The 24,088-nt window shown below is 43.0% G+C and overlaps 1 protein-coding gene across 6 annotated transcripts in view; it reads left to right on the forward strand.

Moving 5' to 3' along the window:
- Positions 1-6,254: 6,254 nt before the first annotated feature.
- Positions 6,255-24,088, forward strand: part of OSBPL6 (oxysterol binding protein like 6) — a 178,378-nt gene continuing 160,544 nt past the window's right edge. For 2 of the 6 annotated variants that reach the window (XM_006119448.4, XM_014571709.3), the window contains exon 1: positions 6,255-6,741. The gene's annotated coding sequence lies outside the window, so the exon portion shown is untranslated. Of the gene's footprint in view, positions 6,742-6,949; positions 7,065-24,088 lie in introns of all 6 variants that reach the window. The other 4 variants (XM_025182804.2, XM_014571707.3, XM_014571708.3 and 1 more) reach the window with 4 other exon arrangements.

A 24,088-nucleotide genomic window follows, 5' to 3' on the forward strand; every position in this document is an offset into this window, starting at 1 on the left:
GGTTTGCTGTAATGCAGCCTCCTGGATTCTCTCTCTGCTGTCCATTTTATACTTTGTTTTTGTGTTTTTCATTCATCCTTTCAATATCTCAGATTCATTACTACTGCTGTGACTTTATAGGTTGCTTACCTTGAATTAGTCACTCGGTGCTATAAAAGGTGTACTCTGCAAAACCTGCAGTAAAAGATTGTCTCTAAGAATTTGGGACTTGACTCTGTTTCACATAAGGGGCAATGAATACCAAAGGAAGGTATAAACCAAAAGGAAATACAGTGGATAACAGCAGAGGTAAACAACCCAGTATTTCAGTTTTAGGAATATATATAATTTTGCAGCATATCAGAAAGTACTACAGAATAAAGTACTTCAAACATCCCTATTTATGTTTTGTCTGTAGCATGCGGATATTTAAGTTTTCATTACAGGCAGTCCCCGACTTACGTGGATCCGACTTACGTCGGATCCCTAGATACGAACGGGGTGAGGCAACTCCCGCACATGCGCAGCAGCATTCCCGGGGCTCGCTCACCTGGGTCCTAGGATCCTCCTCCTCCTCGGGCCGGCTCCGACTGGGGTCCCGCAGAGCTGCCGGGCAGAGGAAAAGTGCCTCCCCACGCCCGCTGCCCCCCCCCCCCGCGGCCTCGCATCCTGCACGCCTCCCCCCTCCCCCCCTGCCAGCAACAGGCTGCCCCCTCCCCTGAGCAAGAGGCTGCCGAACAGCAGACAAAAGCAGCCTCTCCGCCCCTCCTCCCCCTATACATGCTGGGCTCCCTGGGCAAACAAAGACTCCACCAAAACAAACAAAGTGCTGGCCTCATTGTGTTAGCAAAAAAAGGAAATAAAGCTATTAGCTCAAAGCATGGTGCAGAGCTGTTTGGTATTTGATGAGTTACTCCTTTAGTCCTGAGTTTGTCACAGGGACAGAAATAGATGTGAAATCTTCTGAACAGGGGAACAGACAGCAAAACAAACATTAGAGGGGAGTTAACCTTTCCCTATGCTATCCAAAACTAAAAAAAATGTTTGGCTAGAGTTTCCCCTACAATATGTACCAGTTCCGACTTACATACAAATTCAACTTAAGAACAAACCTACAGTCCCTATCTTGTACGTAACCCGGGGACTGCCTGTATAAGCTTGAGAGGAAAGTGACACTTCCTTCAGAGCTTTTATTTCAAAACGACTACAGACTCAAGTCATATTCCTGTATGGACATACATAGAATATAGTTTTCCTTTGTTCAGATGTTAGAATCTTGAGATAAGAATATAGATTATATATTTAAACTTTTGCAGCTAGTATCTTGAATTATAAGCAGAAAGCCTCAGTAAAATACATCCTTATAACATCAGGTAACCACTAGACAGATTTTCAAATAGTTTATGAGGTTGCTTAAGGCTGGCCTATATGTAGGTTATGTGCTGATTTAACTATATTAGTTTCCAAACTCTAATGATTTCTAAATTGACATAGTTAAATTGGTGTAATGTAACCTCCTATTGAGCATGCAGTTATACTGTTAGAAAATATTTATATCACTCTCTGATTTAAGCTATACATAAACTGACATTTAAATAACTTCATCCCATCAATACAAACATTTTGTGTAGCCAAGTCCTTTAAGAGTATTATCTACACTGCAATGTAAGCTCAGGGTTAGTAGAATTTAAGTTAGAAGAACCTGCATTTGTTAACCTAGGTCTTGCATGTCTGCACTTATTTTTAACCTGAGGTTAGGAATTGTTGAACCCTGGTTCCCAACTTGGGGGTTCTGTGTCTGCTTTGCATTTTGTGGGCCAAAGTTCAACTACCCTTATCTCAGACTTTCTAATACCACCTAAAATCTGGCCACTCTAGTCCTTGGTGAAACAGTGCATAAAAACTCAATTGTGCACCAAATTTTATTGTTTACAGGACAAAGAAAGTCAACCTATGGGATGATGAAATAATTTTAATGGAGTTCCAGAGCCTGAGTCTAGATGGACTACATCTACTTTGCAAAGCAATTAAGCACTGCGGGCCCTGGCTTGACAGGGTTCACACCCTTAGGGCACATCTTCACTTGCTGCGCTAGAGATTGATGTTCTGGCATTCAATTTAGTGAGTCTAGTATAGACCCATAAATCGAACACTGAGGGTAGCATCTGTTCCCATTGGCCTTCTGCTGTGTGGACACCATCAAGCTCAGCTTAAGGTATGCCAACTCCAGCCATGTATTTTACATAGTTGGAGTTGCGCACCTTAAACCGACCTTCCAGGTTTAGTGTAAATCTGGCCTTAGAGGTCTGAATGCTGGGGTAGTGCAACTTATGTGCAGATGGAAAGGGGATTAGGCTTGAGCCAGAGTTTGAATTTTGGGCTTACATAGCAGTGTAGATGTACCCCGAGTCTGAAAAAGATGGGTGTATGTGCCTTAATTTATATATTTGCTAGATTACAATATGTTAATAGTTATTTTTATGAAAATGGATTGTTATATAAAAATGCCCTTCTGCATGTTGTTTATTTTGGTATAGTTAAATTAGTACAAAAAAGTGTGAAGAGCAGCTCCCATGAGACTGATTTCAAGATCATTAGAGAATTCAATGTTCAGAGGGAAGGTTATAAATTCAGCTAATTTACTATACAATTTGCTTCAGTTTCTTCGTACCCTAATTCCCTTTTGGGGACTTGAAATGGCAGTGGGGAGGAGGTTGAGAGTTGAAAGTGGTGCTGCTGTCCCATATTGCCCTGCTTCCATACACATTCCTGCTGGGGGAAAAACTACATGAATAATTCCATTACCTTACCATGATTTGTCTGTGTTTTTTCTTAGATTTTACATGACAAAGTTACTTTCCTAATTATGAGTAATCAAAGTGCTGAGTATTCCTCTATCTTCTTTAATTAACTTATCTTCTCTTCCTCCCTCCCACACCAACAATCCTGCTTAACATTCTTCCAACCTCAAATATTGAAAGGAGAGATTAGAACAAAAATATTTGTGTTAATTATTTCACTGACTTTCTTCACTTGCCTTTACTATGAGACTTGCAGGTTCAGCTGTGGGACTAAATAACTGGTCCTCAGATGCATGCCCGAGAAGCACTGAAGGGACTGTGAGAAGGAGGCTGCTGAAGGCTTGCTGGTATGGAAAATAGGCAAGATCCTGTGTATTCTACAGCCATGGAATTTGCAGAGCAATTCACCATTTGTGGCACCATCATATCCCAGAATCTGAGCTTTAATTAAAAAAAAAAAAAAAAAAAACAACCGACCCCCCCCCCATATATCTGGCTTTTATGCAGGGGTGAAAGTAACTTAAATTTCTTACAGGCAATGTCATATCACAACCCCCCTACAAGAAGTCAAAAATGAAAACGGAAGGGAAACATTTTGTTCCTAGTGAATGTAAAATACATGTAATTAAAGCAGTAAATCTGATTTTCTCTTATTAATACAGTTTAATTCCCATTAATCTTATTTTAAAATTTGATATTGCAGTGTAGTAAACAAAGCCCTGCAATGGACCACCTCGCGGCACGGGGTTGGGTGTGTGTGTGTGTGTGTGGGTCACACTGGACGACTCTGCCCTACACTGCTCCTATTCCTGGCCAAATGGGAGCTCTGGGGGTGGCACCTGCAGGCAAGGCTGTGCATGAAGATCTTTTGCTGCTCTCTTCCCTCCAGGGTCATACACTTCCAGGTGCAGCACGGGGCCAGCAGGACAGGCTGGAAGCCCCACACTGCTGGCAGAAGCCTGGTTGGGAGTATGTTCACACACTCCCATCTGCAGCGTAGGGCCAGTCAAGCACTGGAGTAGCCAGCCTGAATTCCAACTACTGCCCAGTGTGCATACCTGCCAGCCCATCATCCCCGTGTCAGTGGCTTAGAGAAGAAACAGCCCTGGTCACTTCCAAATCCCCTGCTTCTAGCTCCCTAGCCCCGAAGTACTTGAGAAACCACTACCCACCAGCCAGAGACCCGCCCCCAGGTGGCCACTTTCTTACTGGTACAGCGTACCTGGACACACTGACCTTTGCTCTTACGGTTGCGAAGATAACAACAAATGTGAACAGACTGTAAACCAATGTAATACAGCCCACCTGGGTTTGCAGACAGACTGGAAACAAGAGTTTTAAGAGGTGTGAATTGCCCCATTCATCTCAAACAGTTCTGTGGCCTCCACCATTCACACTTTATGTTCACACTTACAGAATGTGGTAATTTTCTAAGATGCCCAGCATAAATAAAAAATGTTGACATATAGCAAAATGGCAAATTCTAACTTTTTGTATTCTTGCTCCCTGTTTTGCTGGAACTTGTCTAGAGCTGCATCTTGTTCTTTAGATTTCCTCACAAGGGGTATGTCTACACTACCCCGCTAGTTCGAACTAGTGGGGTAATGTAGGCATACCTCACTTGCAAATGAAGCCCGGGATTTGAATTTCCCGGGCTTCATTTGCATAAGCGGGGAACCGCCATTTTTAAAACCCCGCTGGTTCGAACCCCATGCAGCGCGGCTACACGGGGCATGAACTAGGTAGTTCGAACTAGGCTTCCTAGTTCGAACTACCATTACTCCTCATTCCACGAGGTGTACCGGTAGTTTGGAATAGGAAGCCTAGTTCGAACTACCTAGTTCGTGCCCCGTGTAGCCGCGCTGCACGGGGTTCGAACCAGCGGGGTTTTAAAAATGGCGGCTCCCCGCTTATGCAAATGAAGCCCGGGAAATTCAAATCCCGGGCTTCATTTGCAAGTGCGGTATGCCTACATTACCCTCCTAGTTCGAAATAGGAGGGTAGTGTAGACATACCCAAGGGTAGTCAGGTCAGGGCCAGATTAAGGGGAGAGGGAGCTAGCCAGGCAGCTGGCCAGGGCGCCTGATGGCAGCTGTAAGGGGCGCCACATGCCCAGCCAGTCAGCGCCCCTTACAGCTGCCATCAGGCGCCGCGTGCCTGATGGCAGCTGTAAGGTGCTCAGCGCACCAGGGGGCGGGGCCGCACATGCACCGTGCGCCCGGGGGTGGAGCCGCGCATGCGTCGCACACCCGCTGCCCAGGGCGCAGGAATGGCTCGAGCCGGCCCTGAGTCAGGTTATAGCCCATGCTGCCTGCATTGTTCCATGGAGCCAGATGGCAGGACATAGGGCAGCCAGGATCTAGTTTACAGATAAGGAGTAGAGGAACCCAGATGTATAGGTTGGTGATCTTTGACTACCTGGAGAACAGTTGCCCTGGAGGTAGGGTTATGACCCACTGAAACAGGCTACAAGAGTTGGACTGGGGAACCTGGGCTAAGTAAATAAGTCTTTGAGGATACAATCCATTATCTTCTACATGACAACACAAATCACCATATGGACCACAATGGGGGATGAAAGTGTTAAGGATACTTCTGAGTCAACAAGGTCTTTTCCAGCTGAATCACTCTCATCTCATGTTTTCAAAAGTGGATCTACAAGAGCACGTCTACACTGCAATGCTACTTCGGAATATTGGAGTATCCCGAAATAGCTATCCCGTGTTTTCACAGTAAGCCCGTTATTTTGGACTTGCTATTTCGATGGCCCTGTAAACCTCATTCTATGAGGAGTAAGGGACTTTTTGCAATAGTGCTTTATTTTGAAATTTGGCGCTTATGATGAAATAAGCTTTTTCAAAATACATCAAAATAAGATACACAATTTGCATAGCTCAAATTGCATAACTTAAGTTATGGTGCAGTGTAGACACACCCCTTATAGCTGACCAAGAAGAGACAGGAGTTTGATATAAATCAAGGACCTAGCACTGAGATCTTTCGTGATTTGATGTAAAGGAGTAACTCCTATTGCTGTCAGCAGTAGTAGATGCATATCCTCTTATGAGGACCAGCGAGCAGAGCTGGGCCTAAGGCCTTCCCAACTAAAAATAAATGAAAGGTGAGAAGGCACTCAAGAGTGAAAATGTGAGTTTTACACCTGTTCACAGAATACTAACAGAGACAGCAAAAAGATGGAAGGCCATGTCCAGGAACTGACTCTCTAAGATTGACCCTGGTATCAGTGTTGAGTGTCATTCACTTGAAGGACTTTGTGGCTGTACTCAGTGTGGTCTGTGGTGGAGCTAGCTAGGATGAGGCCTACTCTGCACAATACTATACACTACACCTGTGTGAAGGCAGTTAGTGAAGTGCAGAGGTGCTTTGCAGTTGTCTAGCTGTGGCTGAAGGCAAGGGGAACAGGCTGCCTTGGTATATAACACCTTGGCAGAGCTGTCAGTGCACCCACGGGGAGTTAGAGGCTCCACTGTGGTTCACAGCACCCTCCAGGAACAGCTGTAGTGCTGCACAACCTGAGCAGAGGCCTAGCTGCTAGATGCCTCAGGGCAGGAGGGGAGCCTGCCTGGGTCACAGGCTGACCAGCCGCTTGCAGACGGCCAGGCCCGGCGGCAGGCGCGCCCAATCGGCGGGCCTCACCCCAGCTGGGCTGGGAGAAGGGCTTGGCTCTGAATCCCGCTCCGTGGCCGCCGCGCTCCAGGCGTCCGCGTCTTGCCGGATCCCAGCCCGTCTCTCCGCTGCCCTGTGCAGGGAGGCAGCAGTCGGCGAGTACGGCCGGGCGGAGGAGCCCGCTGCAGCAGCGCACCCCGACCTCCGCCGCACGCAGCTCCAGGGAGGGGGGGACTCCGCACTCCCGGCCCTCCCCGTGCGCTAGGGGACCCATCCGCATCCAGCCCGGCGCCGGCCCCCCAGCTGCAGCGTCTCCAGCTCGCCGCGCTACCAGGTGGGTGCCCGCAATGGGCAGCGGGGGCCGGAGCTTGCACCGCGCGCCGGGGCTCCCCTCGGCCAGGGGCTGGGTGCGTGGGGCTGGCGGCGGGGGGAGGGGTGCACGGCAGGTGACTGCATCGCTTGGGGGGAGCAGGCGAGTACGTCTGAGGTAAGGGGATGATGCAGCAGACCTCCTCCCCCGCCCCCACCCCTCTCGATGTCAGGCTGGCCGGGAATTGCAGCTGGATGGGGAATAACTGATGCATGTTACCGGAAAAGGAGAAAGGAGTCGGTGAGCTTCATTGCCTGGACTTGAGGAAAAATCTACCAGGGATCCAGGTGACTGAGCCTCTGAAGTTCTGCATTGGCGCCTGATTGCATGATGTACACGACTGAGGGGGCTATGAATGCATTTTTTTTGCCAGCATATACTGGGACAGACGCAGAAACGTGGCCCAGGCTGCATTTGCCGGCTCAGACTGGGACAGACAGGCAGACATGCGCGTGCACACTGACAGGCCATGGCTACATGGCCAGGCTGGGATGTGTATGCACGTCCACACACACACAGATGGTTGAATTTCTCAGCTCACACTGATGCCTGACTCAGAGAGGGCCATATACAGCCAAGGGCATATCTATGTTTTCCATCTGGCATTGGTTGGGGTGCATCTATGTACATAGGGACAAATCTATTTCAGGCTGGTGGGAAATAGATACATCAGAATGGCTAAATCCTGAATTTCTCAGTTTTTGTTGGTGGGGTGCATGCACACACACACATTTCCAGCTGATGCTGGAAAGGATGATGATGTGAATAGGGTTTGCATTGCAGTCAAGATATGTTTCCTGCATACAGCAAGTTGTCTCATTGCATGCAGTATGTCGCCAGCAAGCTAGGAATGGAGAAAGGTACTATGCTTGTATATAATGATAATAAAAGGAGCTGGATGTGGAGGCTTTAAAAAGTTGTGATCTGATAGTGTAACAATCGCTGGGATAAACCTCTAGATGAAGCTTAAACATCTGGCATGATATTATATAACTGACTTAGTGGAAATGGAGTGAAACCCCGCTAATAGATACATTTATTTTTTCCATGAAGAAAAGTCACGATTTTTTGTCCAGGCAGAACCATTTAAAATGTTTCTTCATAAACTGTGTTTTGTCAATAAGAATTGTAAATCAGATTTTACTCAGGAAGTTGCTACACTGGTAAGTACCTTTTCCATTTAACCTCAGGTGGTTTTCAAAAATTTAAAAAAATACACTGTGAGGAGTGAGGCAAAATCCTTACAAGCTTCTTGAGTTTTTTCAGATTACGCAAAATAGTGCTTTGGAAATCATCATCACCTTAGAAGTTCTAATGCTTAACATGATCATCTGACTTAGGTTTTGTCACTGACTCCTATTCAGTTTTATTTATAACTTTGACATTCTGCAAGTCTGCATGGTTAATATTTATATGAAATAAAATAGCAATGCAGAGATTATGGACTAATAACAAATGAAACAGAAGACCTTGCTGTGCTTCTCAAAGTGAATTGGGTTTCCAAGGTCGAACAACAAACTGCAGCATAACTTCTATATGTTAATATTGCTACAGAAATATTCATGAACCTTACTGGAGGACTAAAGAGAAAAGTTTTGTTGAAGTAGGCTCTTAAAAATAGAATATTATTCTTTTGGTACTAGCATATACTCCAAATTATTTATTATATAAGTAAGGTGCAAGAAACTGGTTAATTTTACTCTCCAGATATCCATAGCTGAGTTTTAATGGAACTAGTTTATTTTACCGCATGACTAACAGATTTTCTGTTCACTGAGCCCGGGTCTATGCTGCCAAGCCCATTATTTTGAAATAATGGGCTGGTTACTTCAAAATCTGTACTTCTTTCCTCAAGGAATAAGCTTATTTTGAAATAACTAAAATCGAAATAGTTAGTTTGGGAGTTATTTCAAAATAATTTCCTAGTATAGACATGCCCTAAATGAGCAACTTGCACGATTAAATTGGCTCAGAGATTAAAGTCTTGTCAAATATATATTTTCTTTATAATGTAGTCCTGGTTGGATGGGAATAGTTCTCATATATAGTAACTAGCCTTTATTTTTATATTCATCTCTACCAGAATTAAACATTTTTTTATATAAATAACATGATCTTGACTTTTAAAGGTTAACAAAAGGTGTTTAGTATAATTTGAAACAGCTGTAATATTTCAGAAGTTCAGTAAGATAAAGTAGTGACGTCCAGTTTAGTGTTACTTGAAGAGTTAATGAGTGGAGTTGTCTTTTCCTTTATTAAAAGTTGACACAAGCAGAAGACTTGCTACTTCTCTCATGCTTTAAATCAATTCAAATGTTTGTAAGTATTAAGTATGAAGTTTAGTATCTAAATATATATTCTAAACAAATATGCAATCAGCATACCTTTCCAAAACAAATACATGGTGAATCCATATCTAAAAAAAGAGTTATCCTTATGTGGCTACATAATTGGGGCACACTGTAGTACAGTAGACTTCCGATAATCCGGAACCTATGGGGCCTAGATGGTGCCAGATTATCAGATATGCCGGAGTATCAGGAGGTACTATAAGATGGTTATGTATATACTGTATATAAAGTGTTCTTAACCCTTTTTATTGTACATACTGTATACAGTATACTGTAATGTTTTAGTTTTTTAACCCTTTTTTACTCTTTTCGCTCTGTTCAGCTGCTGCCGCTGTTACCTTGTGACTCATTTTTTGCCAAAGCTCACCACTAGGCTCTTGCCATTTTGATGCTGGACTATCAGGAGTGCCGGACTATTGGATGCTGGACTATTAGAGTTTTACTGTACTTGTGTTTGAAAAGTACAGTAGAACCTCAATTATGAACACCTCAGGAATTGTTCATAATGGTGAAATGTTCATAACTCTGGAAATTCCATCAACTACTAGATTAGTTGATAAGGAGGTTTGCTGCAGCTCTGCTTTTTAAAAGTAGTGAGAGTCACCAGGTTTTACTACATTTGAAAAGGAGGACCACAGCGAACCCCCTTTTGGGCTAATAGAGTAGTCGATGGAAATTCCATCAACTACTCCATTAGTCTACTAACCACTATTTAGAATCCCTAGTCTTCACCATTTGTAATTTTACTGGAGTTCTTCAAGCCTGCTGCTTCCTTTCTCTTTCAGTTTCCTTGGCACACTCCTCACTCTTTTTGGTGTTGAACATAAGAACGGCCATACTGAGTCAGACCAAAGGTCCCTCTAGACCAGTGTCTTGTCTGCCGACAGTAGCCAATATCAGATGCCCCAGAAGGAGGGAACACAACGAGTAATCCTTATGTGATCCCTCTCCTGTCACCCATTTCCAGACAAACAGAGGCTAGAGACACCATTCCTACCCATCCTGGCTAATAGCCATTGATGGACCTAACCTCCATGAATCTATCTTGCTCTTTTTTTGAACCCTGTTAAAGTCCTAACATCCTCTGGCAAGAAGTTCTAGAAGTTGACTGTGTGCTGAGTGAAGAAAAACTTCCTTTTGTTTGTTTTTAAACCTTCTGCCTATTAATTTCATTTGGTGACCCCTAGTTCTTATATTATGGGAACAAGTAAATAACTTTTCCTTATTCACTTTTTCAACACTAGTCATAATTTTATAGACCTCTATCATATCCCCTCTTAGTCTCCTCTTTTCTAAGCTGAAAAGTCCAAGTCTTTTTAATCTCTCTTCATATGGGATCCGTTCCAACCCCTTAATCATTTTTGTTGCCCTTTTTTGAAACTTTGGCTGCCTCATTTTTCCTTTGACCTTTTGTGCTCATTTACCTCCTGGAACTGACTCCTATTCTCAAATCCTCTGTTGCTCAAAAGTTCTGATACAACTATTTTAGACTTCTAATTTTACCTTGGCTTAACTTTTTATTTTCTGTAAGCCCAGGAATTGTTGTACCATGCCAAATCGTTGCTCATCTGTTCTTTTAGAAATAAATTTTAATTTTAGATACTGGTATCTAACAAAGTGTAATAAAACATTTCTGAAACCTTTAAAAATAAATGCCAGAAGTACAGTAAAAGTAAACTTAATAATCCATTGGTCCTAATTACAATGAATATTCCCCACCAACCAACCTCAGTAAAAAGGAAATTACAATTCTTTAGTTTCTGCCCAACAGGATGTCACTGTGGTATTGAGGGAAAAACATCCTATCGCAGGGGTCCGCAACCTTTCAGAAGTATGTGCCAAGATTTAACCCCCTCAGTGCAAGCCCTGTCCCATCCCATCCTATCCCTACATCCTCCTTCATCCCCCGTTACTGCTGCCACATTCCTGTGCCCCCAGTACACACACTGGCAGGGAACCTGCGCTGGCACTCGCAGCCCCCCCCCCCCCGGGAGTAGCGCTGGGTCGAGGAGGGACTGGTGGGCGGCAGAGTCACTTCCTGCCTGGCCCAGCCCTTTGTCTGGGGCTTTCCCCTCCCATGAAGGCTGCAGCTCTGGGGCTGGGGCATGCAGAGCTCAGGACTGCCCGGGGCTGGAGACAGCCCCTGATCAGGCACAGCAAAGGGCTGGGGAAGGGTTTCTCTGCCAATGGGGAACAGCTGAAGCGTAGCCCAGGCCCTGGTGCTCCATGGGGGCGGTGGCAGCGGCAGCATGTGACTGGCTGTGTCATCCTGATCTATGGAGCAGCCCTAGTCCCACCCCCTCCTGGAGCAAGAGGCAGAGCCTGGGGGAGGCGGGGAGAAGGAGAGGATGTTAACCCCTTAGCTCCCAGGCGCTGCACGCCCCAGGGATGTGGAGCCCAGTCTAGGGTCATGCTGCCCTTTCCACTTGCTGGGCTGCTCAGCCCCTGTGCCAGGGGTGGGGAACCTTTTTGCATCAGGGGCCACTGACCCACAGAAAAATCAGTTGAGGGCCACACACAAAACCCCCACACTGACGTGGTACACGACTGAGAAGCAGTCTCCTCACATTCTGCTTGCACACCAGAGCCTATGGGGCCTCAGCCTAGTAGATTTTGTGTTGTGTGGGGTAGCAGGGGGACTGGAGCACCATCACAGGCTCCCCAATGCAGGGGGGGGGGACCCTGATCCTCAAGGGCCAGATCCAGGCAGGCCGGAGGCTGCATCTGGCCCCCAGGCCTAAGGTTCCTCACCCCTGCCCTATGTCATGCTGTGCGTGCTGCAAAAAATCATCTTGCAGTACATCACCGACTCCTGTTCTGTTGTTATAGTCCATAAACTTAGGAAGCCTTGCCCCTCCTTTTCATGAGTTTGTCTGTAGACACAGCAGTGCTAATTTCTATTACTACTTCCTTACTGCAGCCAGTGCTTAATGTCTGATGAAGGCAGAATACATTCATAATGCTAATTGTACCCTATGCCTAATGCACTTTACAGATGTAAAATCTTGTGTAATCAGTTAACTGATTAAAAGTTATATTAACCACTTAAATGAGAGTGGGAGGGAGAATTGTGCCAGCTGGGCTGGAGTGGCCACCCTGCTACAGGTGGGGGCTGCTCCAGCCCCCACTGGTTAACTGTAACCAGTAAGCATCGCTGGGGAGCAGTAGGGGTGATGCTTACCCATTAACTGGTTAACCATTCACTACCATACTTCACTTTCTCCTAGTTTCTTAATCTTGGTGTATTTGTATAGTGAGGGTTCTACACCCACTTTGGGAGTGTGGTGATTTGCTTCAGTAACTTCAGATTTTCAGAGGAGTGAGGACTTCTAACTCACTTCAGATTGATTGCTAGGTTTACATCTTTCATTTCTCAGGTTATCTTCAGCCTCAATTCTTGGGTGTGTAGGAGATTTTTCTCAGGTTATTCTGTTATATATGGCTTAAGGTTTCTAAGGCTGTGTCCAGACTCAGGGTTTTTTTCAAAAAAAGTAGCCTTTTTTCGAAAAAACTTCACCTGCGTCTAGACTGCAGCCGCGTTCTTTCGAAATTAAATCGAACATGGCTTTTCTTTCGACAGCGGTAAACCTCATTTCACGAGGAAGAACGCCTTTTTTCGAAAGTGCTCTTTCGAAAAAAGGCGTTCTTGAATGCCAACAGGACTTTTTAGAAAGAGAGCATCCAGACTCACTTGCTGCTTTCTTTCGAAAAAGCGGCTTGCTTTTTCGAAAGTACTGCTTGCAGTCTAGACGCTCTTTTTCGAAAGATACTTTCGAAAAAGCCTCTTTCGAAAGAGGTTTGCAGTCTAGACGTAGCCTAAGTGTTTGTGCTTTCAGCACCCCAGAACATTTTAATCTTGTAGATTATTTGTGAAAAGATAGCTCTCTGATTCTATATTCCTGTGCCACAGTAGAAACGCTTTCACCATCAGATTTGCCTGGGACAGGGGTGTGGAAATGACATGAAGCTCACTTGTTAAAATGTTTCTATTGTTGTACAGACTAAGCCTGCCCTAATTAGGGAAATGTGCCTTGTATATGGAAAAGGGGATAAACTATTTTAGCATTCCCATCTCTCCTAGATGTAGGAGAGATGGGAATGCTAAAATATAACATGTAAATATGACATTTTCTAGACACCTTCTTCCCAGAGGGATCCTTGAATTCCTCTTGCTGGACCCTACACCAGGATTCCATTATTGAAATGTGTCCTGCTTATTAGTTGCTGTGCTAAGGTTTGGGTTTTCACCTGCACAATAAAAGCCTCTTCAGTTTTGAAACCTGAGGAGAACTCTTAGCAAAAGTGGGAAGCTGCTTACCCTAGGATTCTAGCTAACAGATTACTGACAGGGTGTCTAGTTGCACTGGGGAAACAAGGAAGCTAAACCCATGGATATAGGGAGCATAGAAATGAACAAAAATTTGCTAGATGCAAGAAAGGAAGGTACAATCAGCAAATTCCAAAATGGTCTCTGTACAGTAGGTGCTGATGGGCAGCTGCCAGAGGAGGTGGGGACTGACAGTGTGGTAGAGGCACCTATGGAGCTTGGAAGTTAAACAGTTGATTGGAATCTGACTGTCATTGAAAACAAAGCTGTGGCTGACATTGGTGAGGAGTAGGGATGTAAAATCCTGTTTAAGCAGTTAACCTCTTACACGAGATCCCAGAGGCAGGGGGCTGCTCTAGCCGGGTCGGGCCAGGCCCGCTGTGGGTGGGAGCTGCTTCGGCTGTGCAGTGGGCTGCTTCATCCTGGCTGGACTGCCAGTTAACTGGTGACATCCCAAGTGAGGACTCAATAGTAAGGGTCAAGGTATGATTTACCAGCATCACATATCTATCCTTAAGGAAAGTAACTGTGATTTGCTTACATGGGGACTGTGTTTTCTTTGCTAATTGATATTTTATTATATACACATTTTTTCAAAAGTTGCCTACATCCTTGTTTTTACTTTTTTTAAAACAAATATTGCAAAAGTAATTACAATATTATAATCCATAAAAACAAGGGCTCAATATGGAACACAGAAACAGGTGAAGTCACTCAATGATTCTGATCCAAAATACCATCACTGTCAGAAGACTGGTTTCATATTTTCACAGATTCTATATGTTTAATGTAATGGTTGTGCCAGCATGAAATCCCACTTCTTTTCATATCTCTGTTTCTTTTGGCTAAATGAAGTCTAACTTTCCGAATTCATTTACATTCTGCTGATTGGTATGAGCTGCCAACCACTTTCTTTGGTGCAAAGAACATGTTCAAAACCAGACTGTCCTCAGATTGAAAACTGTGGCATTTCTGTAACTGTCTAAGGTTCTACACTGGATCTGTCTGGCTATGCACGTTGCCTGACACAAATGACAGTTTGTGGAAGGATAGCTATTTGATTCAATATTCCTGTGCCACAGTGGAAATGCTTCTACCATCAGATTTGCAATGGCATAGAGATGTGGAAATGGCATGAAGCTCACTTGTTAAAATGTTGTTTACATTTTACATGGAATGTAGAGACACAAATGACAGTTTACTATTGCAGCTTCTCTCTGTCTCTGCTACTGTTGCTGATGTAATCCTCATGTAAAATCACTACTCCCTTACCACATAGTCTTTGGATAGTATGCCATTTGCATAAGTGATACATAATGCAAAGTAATTAATCATTTTTAGCCATGAGTTCTTGGAGATGTCTTTGTTCAGTTACAATTGCATATTACACTTTAGAGGTGAAATCCACACCAAGGACCACCTCTAAAACTTGTACAAATGAGTCTTCTAAAGAAAAAGAGACCAAGTCACTTCTGTTGTACTCCTCCAATTAATACTGTGCTTGTTACATTTTCCCATTAAATGTAAATTCAACATTACTAGGATAGACTGAAATCTAATCAAAGGATTAGTGTTAGAATCAGTCAAACTGGCTAACCTTGAAACGTTCATAAGACTTTGATAAATCTGCCTACGTATGTATTATAATTGAATTTATGGTGATAGCTGCAGCTTAAAACTATTTGTATAATACAAGGTTAGTTATTACCAATTGACTCCTCTTTCAGTGATTCAAAAAGTGCTTTTGAGATTTGTAAAATGGTCGGTCATTCCTGTCAGTTGTCAGAATGAATGCAAGGGAGACAGCTTGTATATGCATAATGGTTGCTGTCCATCCACCTGTGGAAAGAAAGAATATACACTGCCAATTTTAAAGATTTATTTATATTATTAACTGTGTACTTGCAATAGAAGGAAGAATCTATGGCTTTCAAGTTCACAATTTCTGTCATGATTTTATATTTTCCTCAGTTTTATATATTCATGTTCCATGAACCTGGCAGTTAGTTAGGTGAAGGATAGGATGTATTAGATATGGTTAATCACTTGAACCTTTCCAGAAGCCTACAGTACCTTTTCTAATTTTATTCACTGCAGTTTTAAAGGTCCCAGATATGAATACTGCCTGCTTCTCTTGAGGCTTTGCCACCATTTATAATATAAATCATTACAAGGAACCTTCCTGTTTATTCCTTTCTAATTTCTTCTTATTGCTCCTAGTTAGTGCTCCTTTACTGTTCTAAATAATTACTTTCTCTGCTTGGTATTTACACCCTTCAAGAGTGTTATTCAATGTGTGCATTAAGTTTACAGAGGGACTGTTATACTTCTACTCTGTGATGTGATGCCTGTGACTATGCAGTTCAAAATTCCCATGGCCTTTACTCTGTTATCTCATATTGCATATTCAGTCATTACTTGCTGTCTACCAGGAGGGATTGATTTAAATCAAGGCAATTTTTAAATCACCAAGAAAAAACTCATTTATTTCAATCAGGTTTCCTACTGATACTACTTCACAGATTTCTTAATGGTGACAATCTGATCACTGAAACATGGTAATTTACAACTCAGTACAACAATTTACAACTTCTAAGAGGTTTACTTTGTGTAATTTTTTTTTTAGATAACTTAATTTTATTAATTTAGGAAATAATACATAATACTCATTACCTGTATCAAGCTACAGAATTAGCATCAGTGCTTTAGAAATGGTAAGAACTAAATCACACACACAAACACAATAGCACTTACATCTTACAGTGAAAGCTTTGTTATCTGGCACTCTATTAACCAGTAAACTTGTTAACTGGCATTGCCCTGCACACAGGGGCTGCTGCAGCGTGGGGTGGCAGGTGTGAGCCAGTCTATGCGAGGAACCAGTTTTTAGACTGGCTCCCCTTGCGCACTGGCTCCCGCCTTCCACCCCACGCTGCTGCCTCTGATACTGAGGCAGCAGCATGGGGTGACGGGGGCTCCCCAGGAATGAGGCCAGGAATGTACTGGCTTCTGGCCCCACCCATGGGGACTATTGAATAATTGAATCGCTAAGTTTTGATGTGATTACATGATTATTAAATTAATCAATATCTAACATCCCTACTGCTTACACTTGACACGTTTTACCCCAGGGAAAAATTTTCTTCAAAATACTCCCACATAGGGTTTCTCTTATGCCCAGAAGTCATGACAGATTTTCTGTGGGGGGAATGCTGGAATCTGTGTATGCTAAATAATGTCTTCCCTTTTTATTTCCAGTTTACTCCACTGTTGTTTTCTATGCTGCCTCTGTCCTTTCCTATATATTGCCTTTTTGTTTTAAGGCAATGGTCTTAACTACTTCCTCTGCCAGGCTTGGTCCAGATACCACTACACAAGTATAGAGCAAAAACAGTCCTGTCCAGCCTGTGTCTTTCTTTGCACATGTTACTTGAGTCTGCTGTGAAACAGAAACTGGAAGCCAGAACTTTCAAGAAACAAGAGCTGGTATTTAAGCTGGACAGACTTGTCACACTAGAGCCATTAATTCATTTTTATGATACTGTAGGTGTAAATGTAGCATGTCTGTGATGAGATTTAATTATAACTATTATTTTAAAATGAGAAATTTAGCATTTTATTTTAAAAAATTAAATATTTTTTTAGTTTTTTCTAAAATGGATTTTTATCCACTCTGCTGTCTACTGTCACTGCACATTTCTTCTAGCATAATTGTTTTTCAGGTTTTTCCCATTATATAAAACTTTTTGTCATCCTTTGAGATGTGTGGTATGGGGGTTTGCCACTCTTCACAATTTAATATCCTCTGAAGTTCATTACTATGTTGTTAACTCTTCTTCAGATCATCGTAAATAAAGATGTTAAATAAGATCAGACATATGTCTCTGCTGTACTCCCTCCCAAATAGATATATTGCTGCTTTACATTGCTTTTTATGATCCTTCATCCAATGTTCCTACTATAGCCAGATTGAATTAATTTTACTATTCTTTACTAAAATTCAAATACGTTAACAACTAAATTTCTAATAATCCATTAGTAGTATTATAACATATTTTGTGCCTATTATATTCACAGTTAACAATTAAAATGATAATAACTGAAAAATGTTGGTGGGAAAATGGTTATTTTTCACTTTTTAATGTATTTGTACATTTGGCAGCATTTTTTGTATAATTGATTTCACTGTTCTTCTGTATAATTTTCTCTCTTGCTAAAAATACCCTTATAAACATTAATAGGAGAGCAGAAAAACACAACACCATTTATAAGGAGTTACTAAAAATATAATGGATATTGTTTAAAGGTACTTTAAACTGGAAATTAGATAAGGGAAAATCAAATTTACAGACACCCTTTAAGGAGGGATTTGAAGTGTGTGTGTCTCTAATTGTGTAGATTAGACCACTTGATTTCTTTTTTGATATAACAAGATCCATTCTCAATAAACCATCCTATATTTTAGTGCATGGTCCATTATCCTCTCAACATTGGATATATTTTTCTGACACACAGACTAATTTATTAATATGGTGTCATGAAGAATTGGTCTTTGTTTAAAACCTTTTAAAAGCGTGGTTATAAACACTTATTCTAAGATGAATTTTGGTTGTAAGTGGTCAAATCTTGGCACCATTGAAGTGAATGGAAGCTTTGGCATTGACTTCATTGAGATGAGAATTTCACCTAATTATAAACCGATTTAATCTTTTTAAGGCACTGCACCCCCTAGTGGAGCTGTCGCCTGGCAGTGCAGCACCCACCACCCGGGCCAGCCCTGAGCATGGCTCCCAGGGATCGGCCAATCCCCTGCCCTGAGTCTCAACACACCTTTCAACCCCCTACCCTGAACCTCTCCTCATCCCCCAATCCTGACTTCTGCACCCCTCACACTCCCAGAATTCTGCCTCATCTCGCAACTAGGGATGTTAGCAAATCTGCTTTTTTGTAAATGTGTAACGACTGAATGTTTCAGCCATTACACATCTGCACACAGGGAGGCAGGCAGGAGCTGGTGCTTGCAGGGAGCTGGCTTTTAGCCATTTCTCCTTGAGCACCAGCTCCCTCTTGCCCTTCCCTGCCCTGCACTGCTGCCTCTTTGGGAGGCAGCAAGGGGTGGGTCAGGCAGCACTGCTAGAGCTGGCAGAGAGCTGGCTTAAAAGCTGGCTTCCTGTGCATATTGGCTCCTGCCTGCCCTCCTCCTCCCTCCGTCCCCCCCGTGGTGCTGGTGTGAGAGGCAGCAAGGGGAGGGAAGGCAACTCTGTGAGCCAGCACATTCAGAGAGCTGGCTTAAAGCTGGCTCTCTGTGCATATTGGCTTCCACCTGTCCCCCGCATGGCTATCTCTGATAGAGAGGGGGGATGCATGTAGGGTTAACCAATTAACTTATCAGTTAATTATGTAAACGACTACATGCTAACATCCCTACTCTTAACCCTAACTCCTGCACCACCCACACCCTCTGTCCCCTGCTCTAAGCCCCTTCTTAATGGCTCGGTCAACCCCAGGTAAACGTGCTAGTATAATAATGTAAGCAGGGGCTGGAGAATCTTGGCCGGGGTGGGGGCTCATGTTTGGGTTATGAACTCTGTTTGTGGTGCTTTCCCCAAGCTAATGCCGTATGAATTCTTCCTCTGTTTCATTAAATGTTCTGTTCCTACACTCAGACTCAGTGCTTGCGAGTGGGGAAGCATTGCCTCTCAGAGGCGCCCAGGGGTGCGTGAATTTCCCAGATCACTGGGTGGGGGCTCGAGCCGGTTCTTTGTGAGATTGACCCCAAGATATTGAACCCAGCCCTGGTTCCTGCCAGGCCTACCCGGCAGAAGGGCTACAATAATACTTAGCACTTCAGAAGTACTTTTGTATGCACTTTCCCAACTGAATGGGATTATTTAAATAGTGTTATAGATTATGAAGTGATTGATAAGTGCACCAATGTTTTGAATAAATTAGAAACACGTATGGTAATTTATTGAATCACTGAAACATTCAAAAGTTGCATCCCAGCATATCAATAGTTCATTAGCAAACAAGGTTACATCGCATATTTCCAAAATTACTGACTTAGTCCTCATAAGCATATTGCACTACTAATATGTAGCAGAGTTATGTAGTATTTTGTTTAAATTAAAGTGATCATTTACTACTCAAGGTACCCTTGTGTCTGAGCTATAAAAGTAGTGCACTTCCCTGACTTTCTCTTGTTACATGCTGATGAAGCACCCATCTTCAAAAATGGTTGTGAAAACCCTCAGAAGTGTTTACCATTAGTGTCACCTACAGGTCTTTAGGTGACCTAATCATCTAGAGTTAATACATGTACTAGTTCCGCAGAGGAGAGACTTCTCCATTTCTTTTGGGCTTTGTGTACATATATTTTTCACATACTGCAGTAACAGGTCCTTTACATACATAGTTATGGTTTTGGCTTTCGAAGTCTGTTATCACTGAGGCTACGTGTAGACTGCATCTCTATGTCGACAGAGGGATGCAAATCAAACACATTGAAATTGCTAATGAAGCCGGGATTTAAATATCCCATGCCTCATTAGCATAAACATGGCTGCCGCTTTTTTTTAAATGGAGTTTAAAAAAAAAACACCCAGTAGTCTAGACGGGGATCTGTCGAAAATAAACCCTTTTTCAACACATCCTTTATTCCTCAAAAAATGAGTTTTACAGGATCTGTCCAAAAGGCTTTATTTTTGACAGATCTGCATCTAGACTGCCGTTTTTTCGTAAACTCCATTTCGGAAAAAAGCGGTGGCCATTTTTATGCTAATGAGGTGTGGAATATTTAAATCCCAGCTTCATTAGCAATTTCGACATGCCTAATCTACATCTCTCTGTCAACAGAGGTGTAGTCTAGACACATCCTGAGTTCTATGCAATAAAACATGATTACACACACATGAGGTGCGTATTTCTCAGGTTCTCTGATCATTTTCACAACACCTGTGTAATACACTCTTATGTTCCTTCTCTTGGGCAGGACTTGCTTATTCCAAAGTCTAATGCTAACAGATGGGTGGAGAGAAAAACTTTCAGCTCTCATTCTTTTAAAACAATAGCATAAAATCAGCTCTGGAAGAACAATGGTGAAAAATTTTCATTAAAATATTTTTTAATAAAATTTTTAAATTTTGTAAAATTTTGATCAGCCTTACCAAAAACAAAAAAAATTTGGTTGCTACTTATTCATACAACAATGTTGTGTGATACAATACAGAATGCATTTTTAATATTGCCCCTGCATATTTTTAGTTATTTTTATATTTCCAGTTCTGTATTCCAGAATAATTGCTTTATGCCTTTATAAATGATGCATTACTGAATCTTAATGATTTATTTGGGAAAAATTAAACTTTCTAGGAGGAGCTTTGATAAATGTAGGTGTCCCCTTGCCTTCTTTTAGCTGGTGTATTCATACATTTTAGATCATTACTATCTAAACCAGAGATGGGCAATAAGACCGCAGCAGTTTGCCAGGGGGTTATCCTGTGGTGGGTCGCTGCCACTCTGTGTACCAGTGCTTCTGCAGGTGTGGGTGCTTTCAGTTCCCGTTGGCCATGGATTGCCATTCCCCGCCAATGGAAGCTGAGAGTGGCGTGGACTGGGACATTTCATTTCAGATTCCTTCCCTTTACATTTTTTTTAAACTTTTGTTTCTGACAGTAGCAGCCTTTATTTTAAGGTATTTTTGTCTTTGTTTATTTTGTTATCCTGCCTATTTGGGTAACCTGTTGGCCTCTAAGCATCTTTCCTGTATTAAAGTACCTGTATAAAAATGTATCCTAAATTTGGTACTGAAATGCACAGTTAGCATTTAGCTAAGCTGTGTAAAAGGGATAATATTTAATGGTTCTGAGGCTGGAGTCTCTTCAAGATCCAGTCACAATCCCGATTCCCAGCATTACAGTGATCTTCTTCTTTTCGGTTTAAAGCCCTGCTCTTGCAATTGTCTTTATGTGGGAGAACCCTTGAACTCCCTAGCAAAGAACAATTGACTCTTTTTGAGCTTTGCATAGGAATGTGGCTGTGGCTGGATCAGAGACCAACAACACAAAAATGCAGTAGGAAATGTAGAAGATGCTTAGAAACCCCCCCCCAGAAATGGAGTGTTCTTAGTCTTGCTGTCCTGGGTTAGTGTTTGTGGACCTCCTGGAAAAGGTGAGTCTTGAAAAGGGATTTGAATAACAAATTCAAGAAAATCCTGGTCTTTGTAGAGAACTCAGTGATTAAATTATATGTTGCAAGTTATTCAGTCCTCCTACATCTTAACTGAGATTGTTGTAATGGCTTCTCTTGTTGTTTTTACCTTAATATTAGGTATATTGAAATTAATTATTACCACTCTTATAATATCATTTGATCTCCTGTGTCCTGGTGAGCACTCTTCCGGGCCAAAAGTTAGAAACCCCCTCTTTTTCGTTATCCTCCTTTGGCCAGATTTTGAATGGAACCTGATGTGGTAGGTGGCCTCCTAAGCATACCTAGGGAATGGGCTCAGCAGGCAAGATAGGCAGACAAAGCATGTATTGACCTGCATTTCCTGGGTTGTTCAGGGACTTAGGTACCTGAGTTCATAGAGCAGGGCTGCAGTGTGCATGGCTGGAGGTAGAAACACAGCTAGGAATCTTTATTGAAAAAACTTAGGCACCAAGTGAGATTAGGTGGCTATAGAGTTAGGCAGCAGCCAAGTGGAAATGTTGTGAGTAGCAGTGGAACCTGCAACTTGGATATAGGCACCTAACTAGGGTTGTCAGGTGTTTGGTTTTGAACCAGACAAACCAGTATTTGAGCTTTCTGTTCGGATAACAAATTGATAAAATATAAATGAGAAAATATAAATGTCCGGTATTTTCTAAATAAGATATAATGAAGATTCTGATGTAATGTCAAGTATGTCTGGAATTTTTGTTGAAACTATCTGGCAGCCTTACACCTAAGTGTCTTTGTGGATCTGGGCCTCAGACACAAATTGGGCACAGTATAAAATCTAAGATGGGTGATGTAACAGGCAAAAGAATACAAATAGCCATGACTTTGGAGTCTGTTCAAAACCAACAGACAGCTCTTGTTGTTAGGTTGATGGGGCAAATAAATAAGGGAAGGTCCCTTCAAAACAAGAAACTAATCTCCCTTATCTGGGCTCTTCCCAGCCCAAATTCTTCAGCTGACACTCTAGAAGGGCCTGTTCACTACCGCCAATCTCAAGTGTTCAAAAACTATGACTCAGTCCTCAATAAACTATGAGATTTGGCTTTAAAATAATGCAATTTTATAAAAACAATAACATTGGGATTCCTTTTATTTGCCTTTTCCAAATATAGTTGGGCCCTGTTTTCAGGACTTTCTCTGTAACCCATGAGGGTTAGAACTTTAAAAAAAAGCTGAGATTCTTACTTAATCACACAGCACCATCCGAGCAATGGAAACTCCTTAAATACACCTCCCCCTTTTGGGATGTCTTGTCAGGTCCTGATCAATAGTTCCCAGCCCTTTGCTCAGACTGACAGTTTAGGGTTGCCAGGTGCAGTCTGGTTTCTGAGCCCTATGTCCGGTTAAAAAAAATTAGAAAATACCGGACATGTGCAATGTCCAGTATTTTCTGGTTTTCCAGTGGGATGCCAGATGGAAGCCTGGCAGGGGCGGGGTGAGTGGCTGGGAGGCGGGACGCAATTGGCGCTAGGAGCCTCTGGTTACATATGAGAAGGAGGGGAAGCCCTGTCTCTGTTCCTGAGTGCTGGTCAAGTGCATGGGGGAGCCACAGCCAGACTTGCTTCGCTGGGACCGTGCGCGGGACAGGTAGCGCCCTGGAATCTGCATGTGTCTGGGTAAGTCCTGCTCCCTGCCAGCTGATTCGCTCCCCACCCCTCCCTGGCCAGCCCCGCTTTGCCTGACCCTCCCCTCCCCCCTTCAGCTCTGCTTCCTGCTGGCCACTCCTCACCTTCCCCTCCCACCCCGGCCAGCCCCATTCCCGCCGACTGCCCCTCCCCCGATCTTCCCCGCCAGCCCCGCTGTCCTGGCCCCCCCCCCCCCCGACCAGCTCTGCTTCCCACCGGCTGCCCCTCCCCCAATCTCTTCCGGCTAGACCTCCCCTTCCCTCAGCTCTCCTTCCCATCCCCCCCCTTCCTCCCGGTCAGCCCCGCTCCAGTATTTTTTTTTTTTAGACTACCTAGTAACCCTAACAGTGGTTCTAGCCCTTCCTGCACTTTTGGATTGTGTTCTTGAGTCCAGAACAGAGACAGGGTTTCTTCCTCACCTCCCAGCTGCAATTCTCAGGCTCCTTCCTCACAATAAGCAACCATATTCACTGTCTCACTGGTATATTCCTTACTGAAAATCCCAGAGCAGGGTAGGGCTCACTCCAGTGCTTTGTATGGAAGTTTTAAAGGGCTCCTACACTCTGTTAGAGGTATTTGAAATTTTAAGCACATTTCATTGTCACCTAAAAATGTAGTGTTCATATTGGGAACTCTGAAAAGTGTTCAGGCTAACAGCTATGATGTATTTCTATTTTTAAAAAAATTGCTGCAAAAATTACATAGATTGCATGAGGTTCCCACACATTGAACAAGTATTGATTTTCTAAGTTGCAGCTAATGCTATTGTGTGGTGTCATAAAAAATAA

This window comes from Pelodiscus sinensis, chromosome 7, assembly GCF_049634645.1.
Source record: "Pelodiscus sinensis isolate JC-2024 chromosome 7, ASM4963464v1, whole genome shotgun sequence".
Classification (NCBI taxonomy): Eukaryota; Metazoa; Chordata; order Testudines; family Trionychidae; genus Pelodiscus; species Pelodiscus sinensis.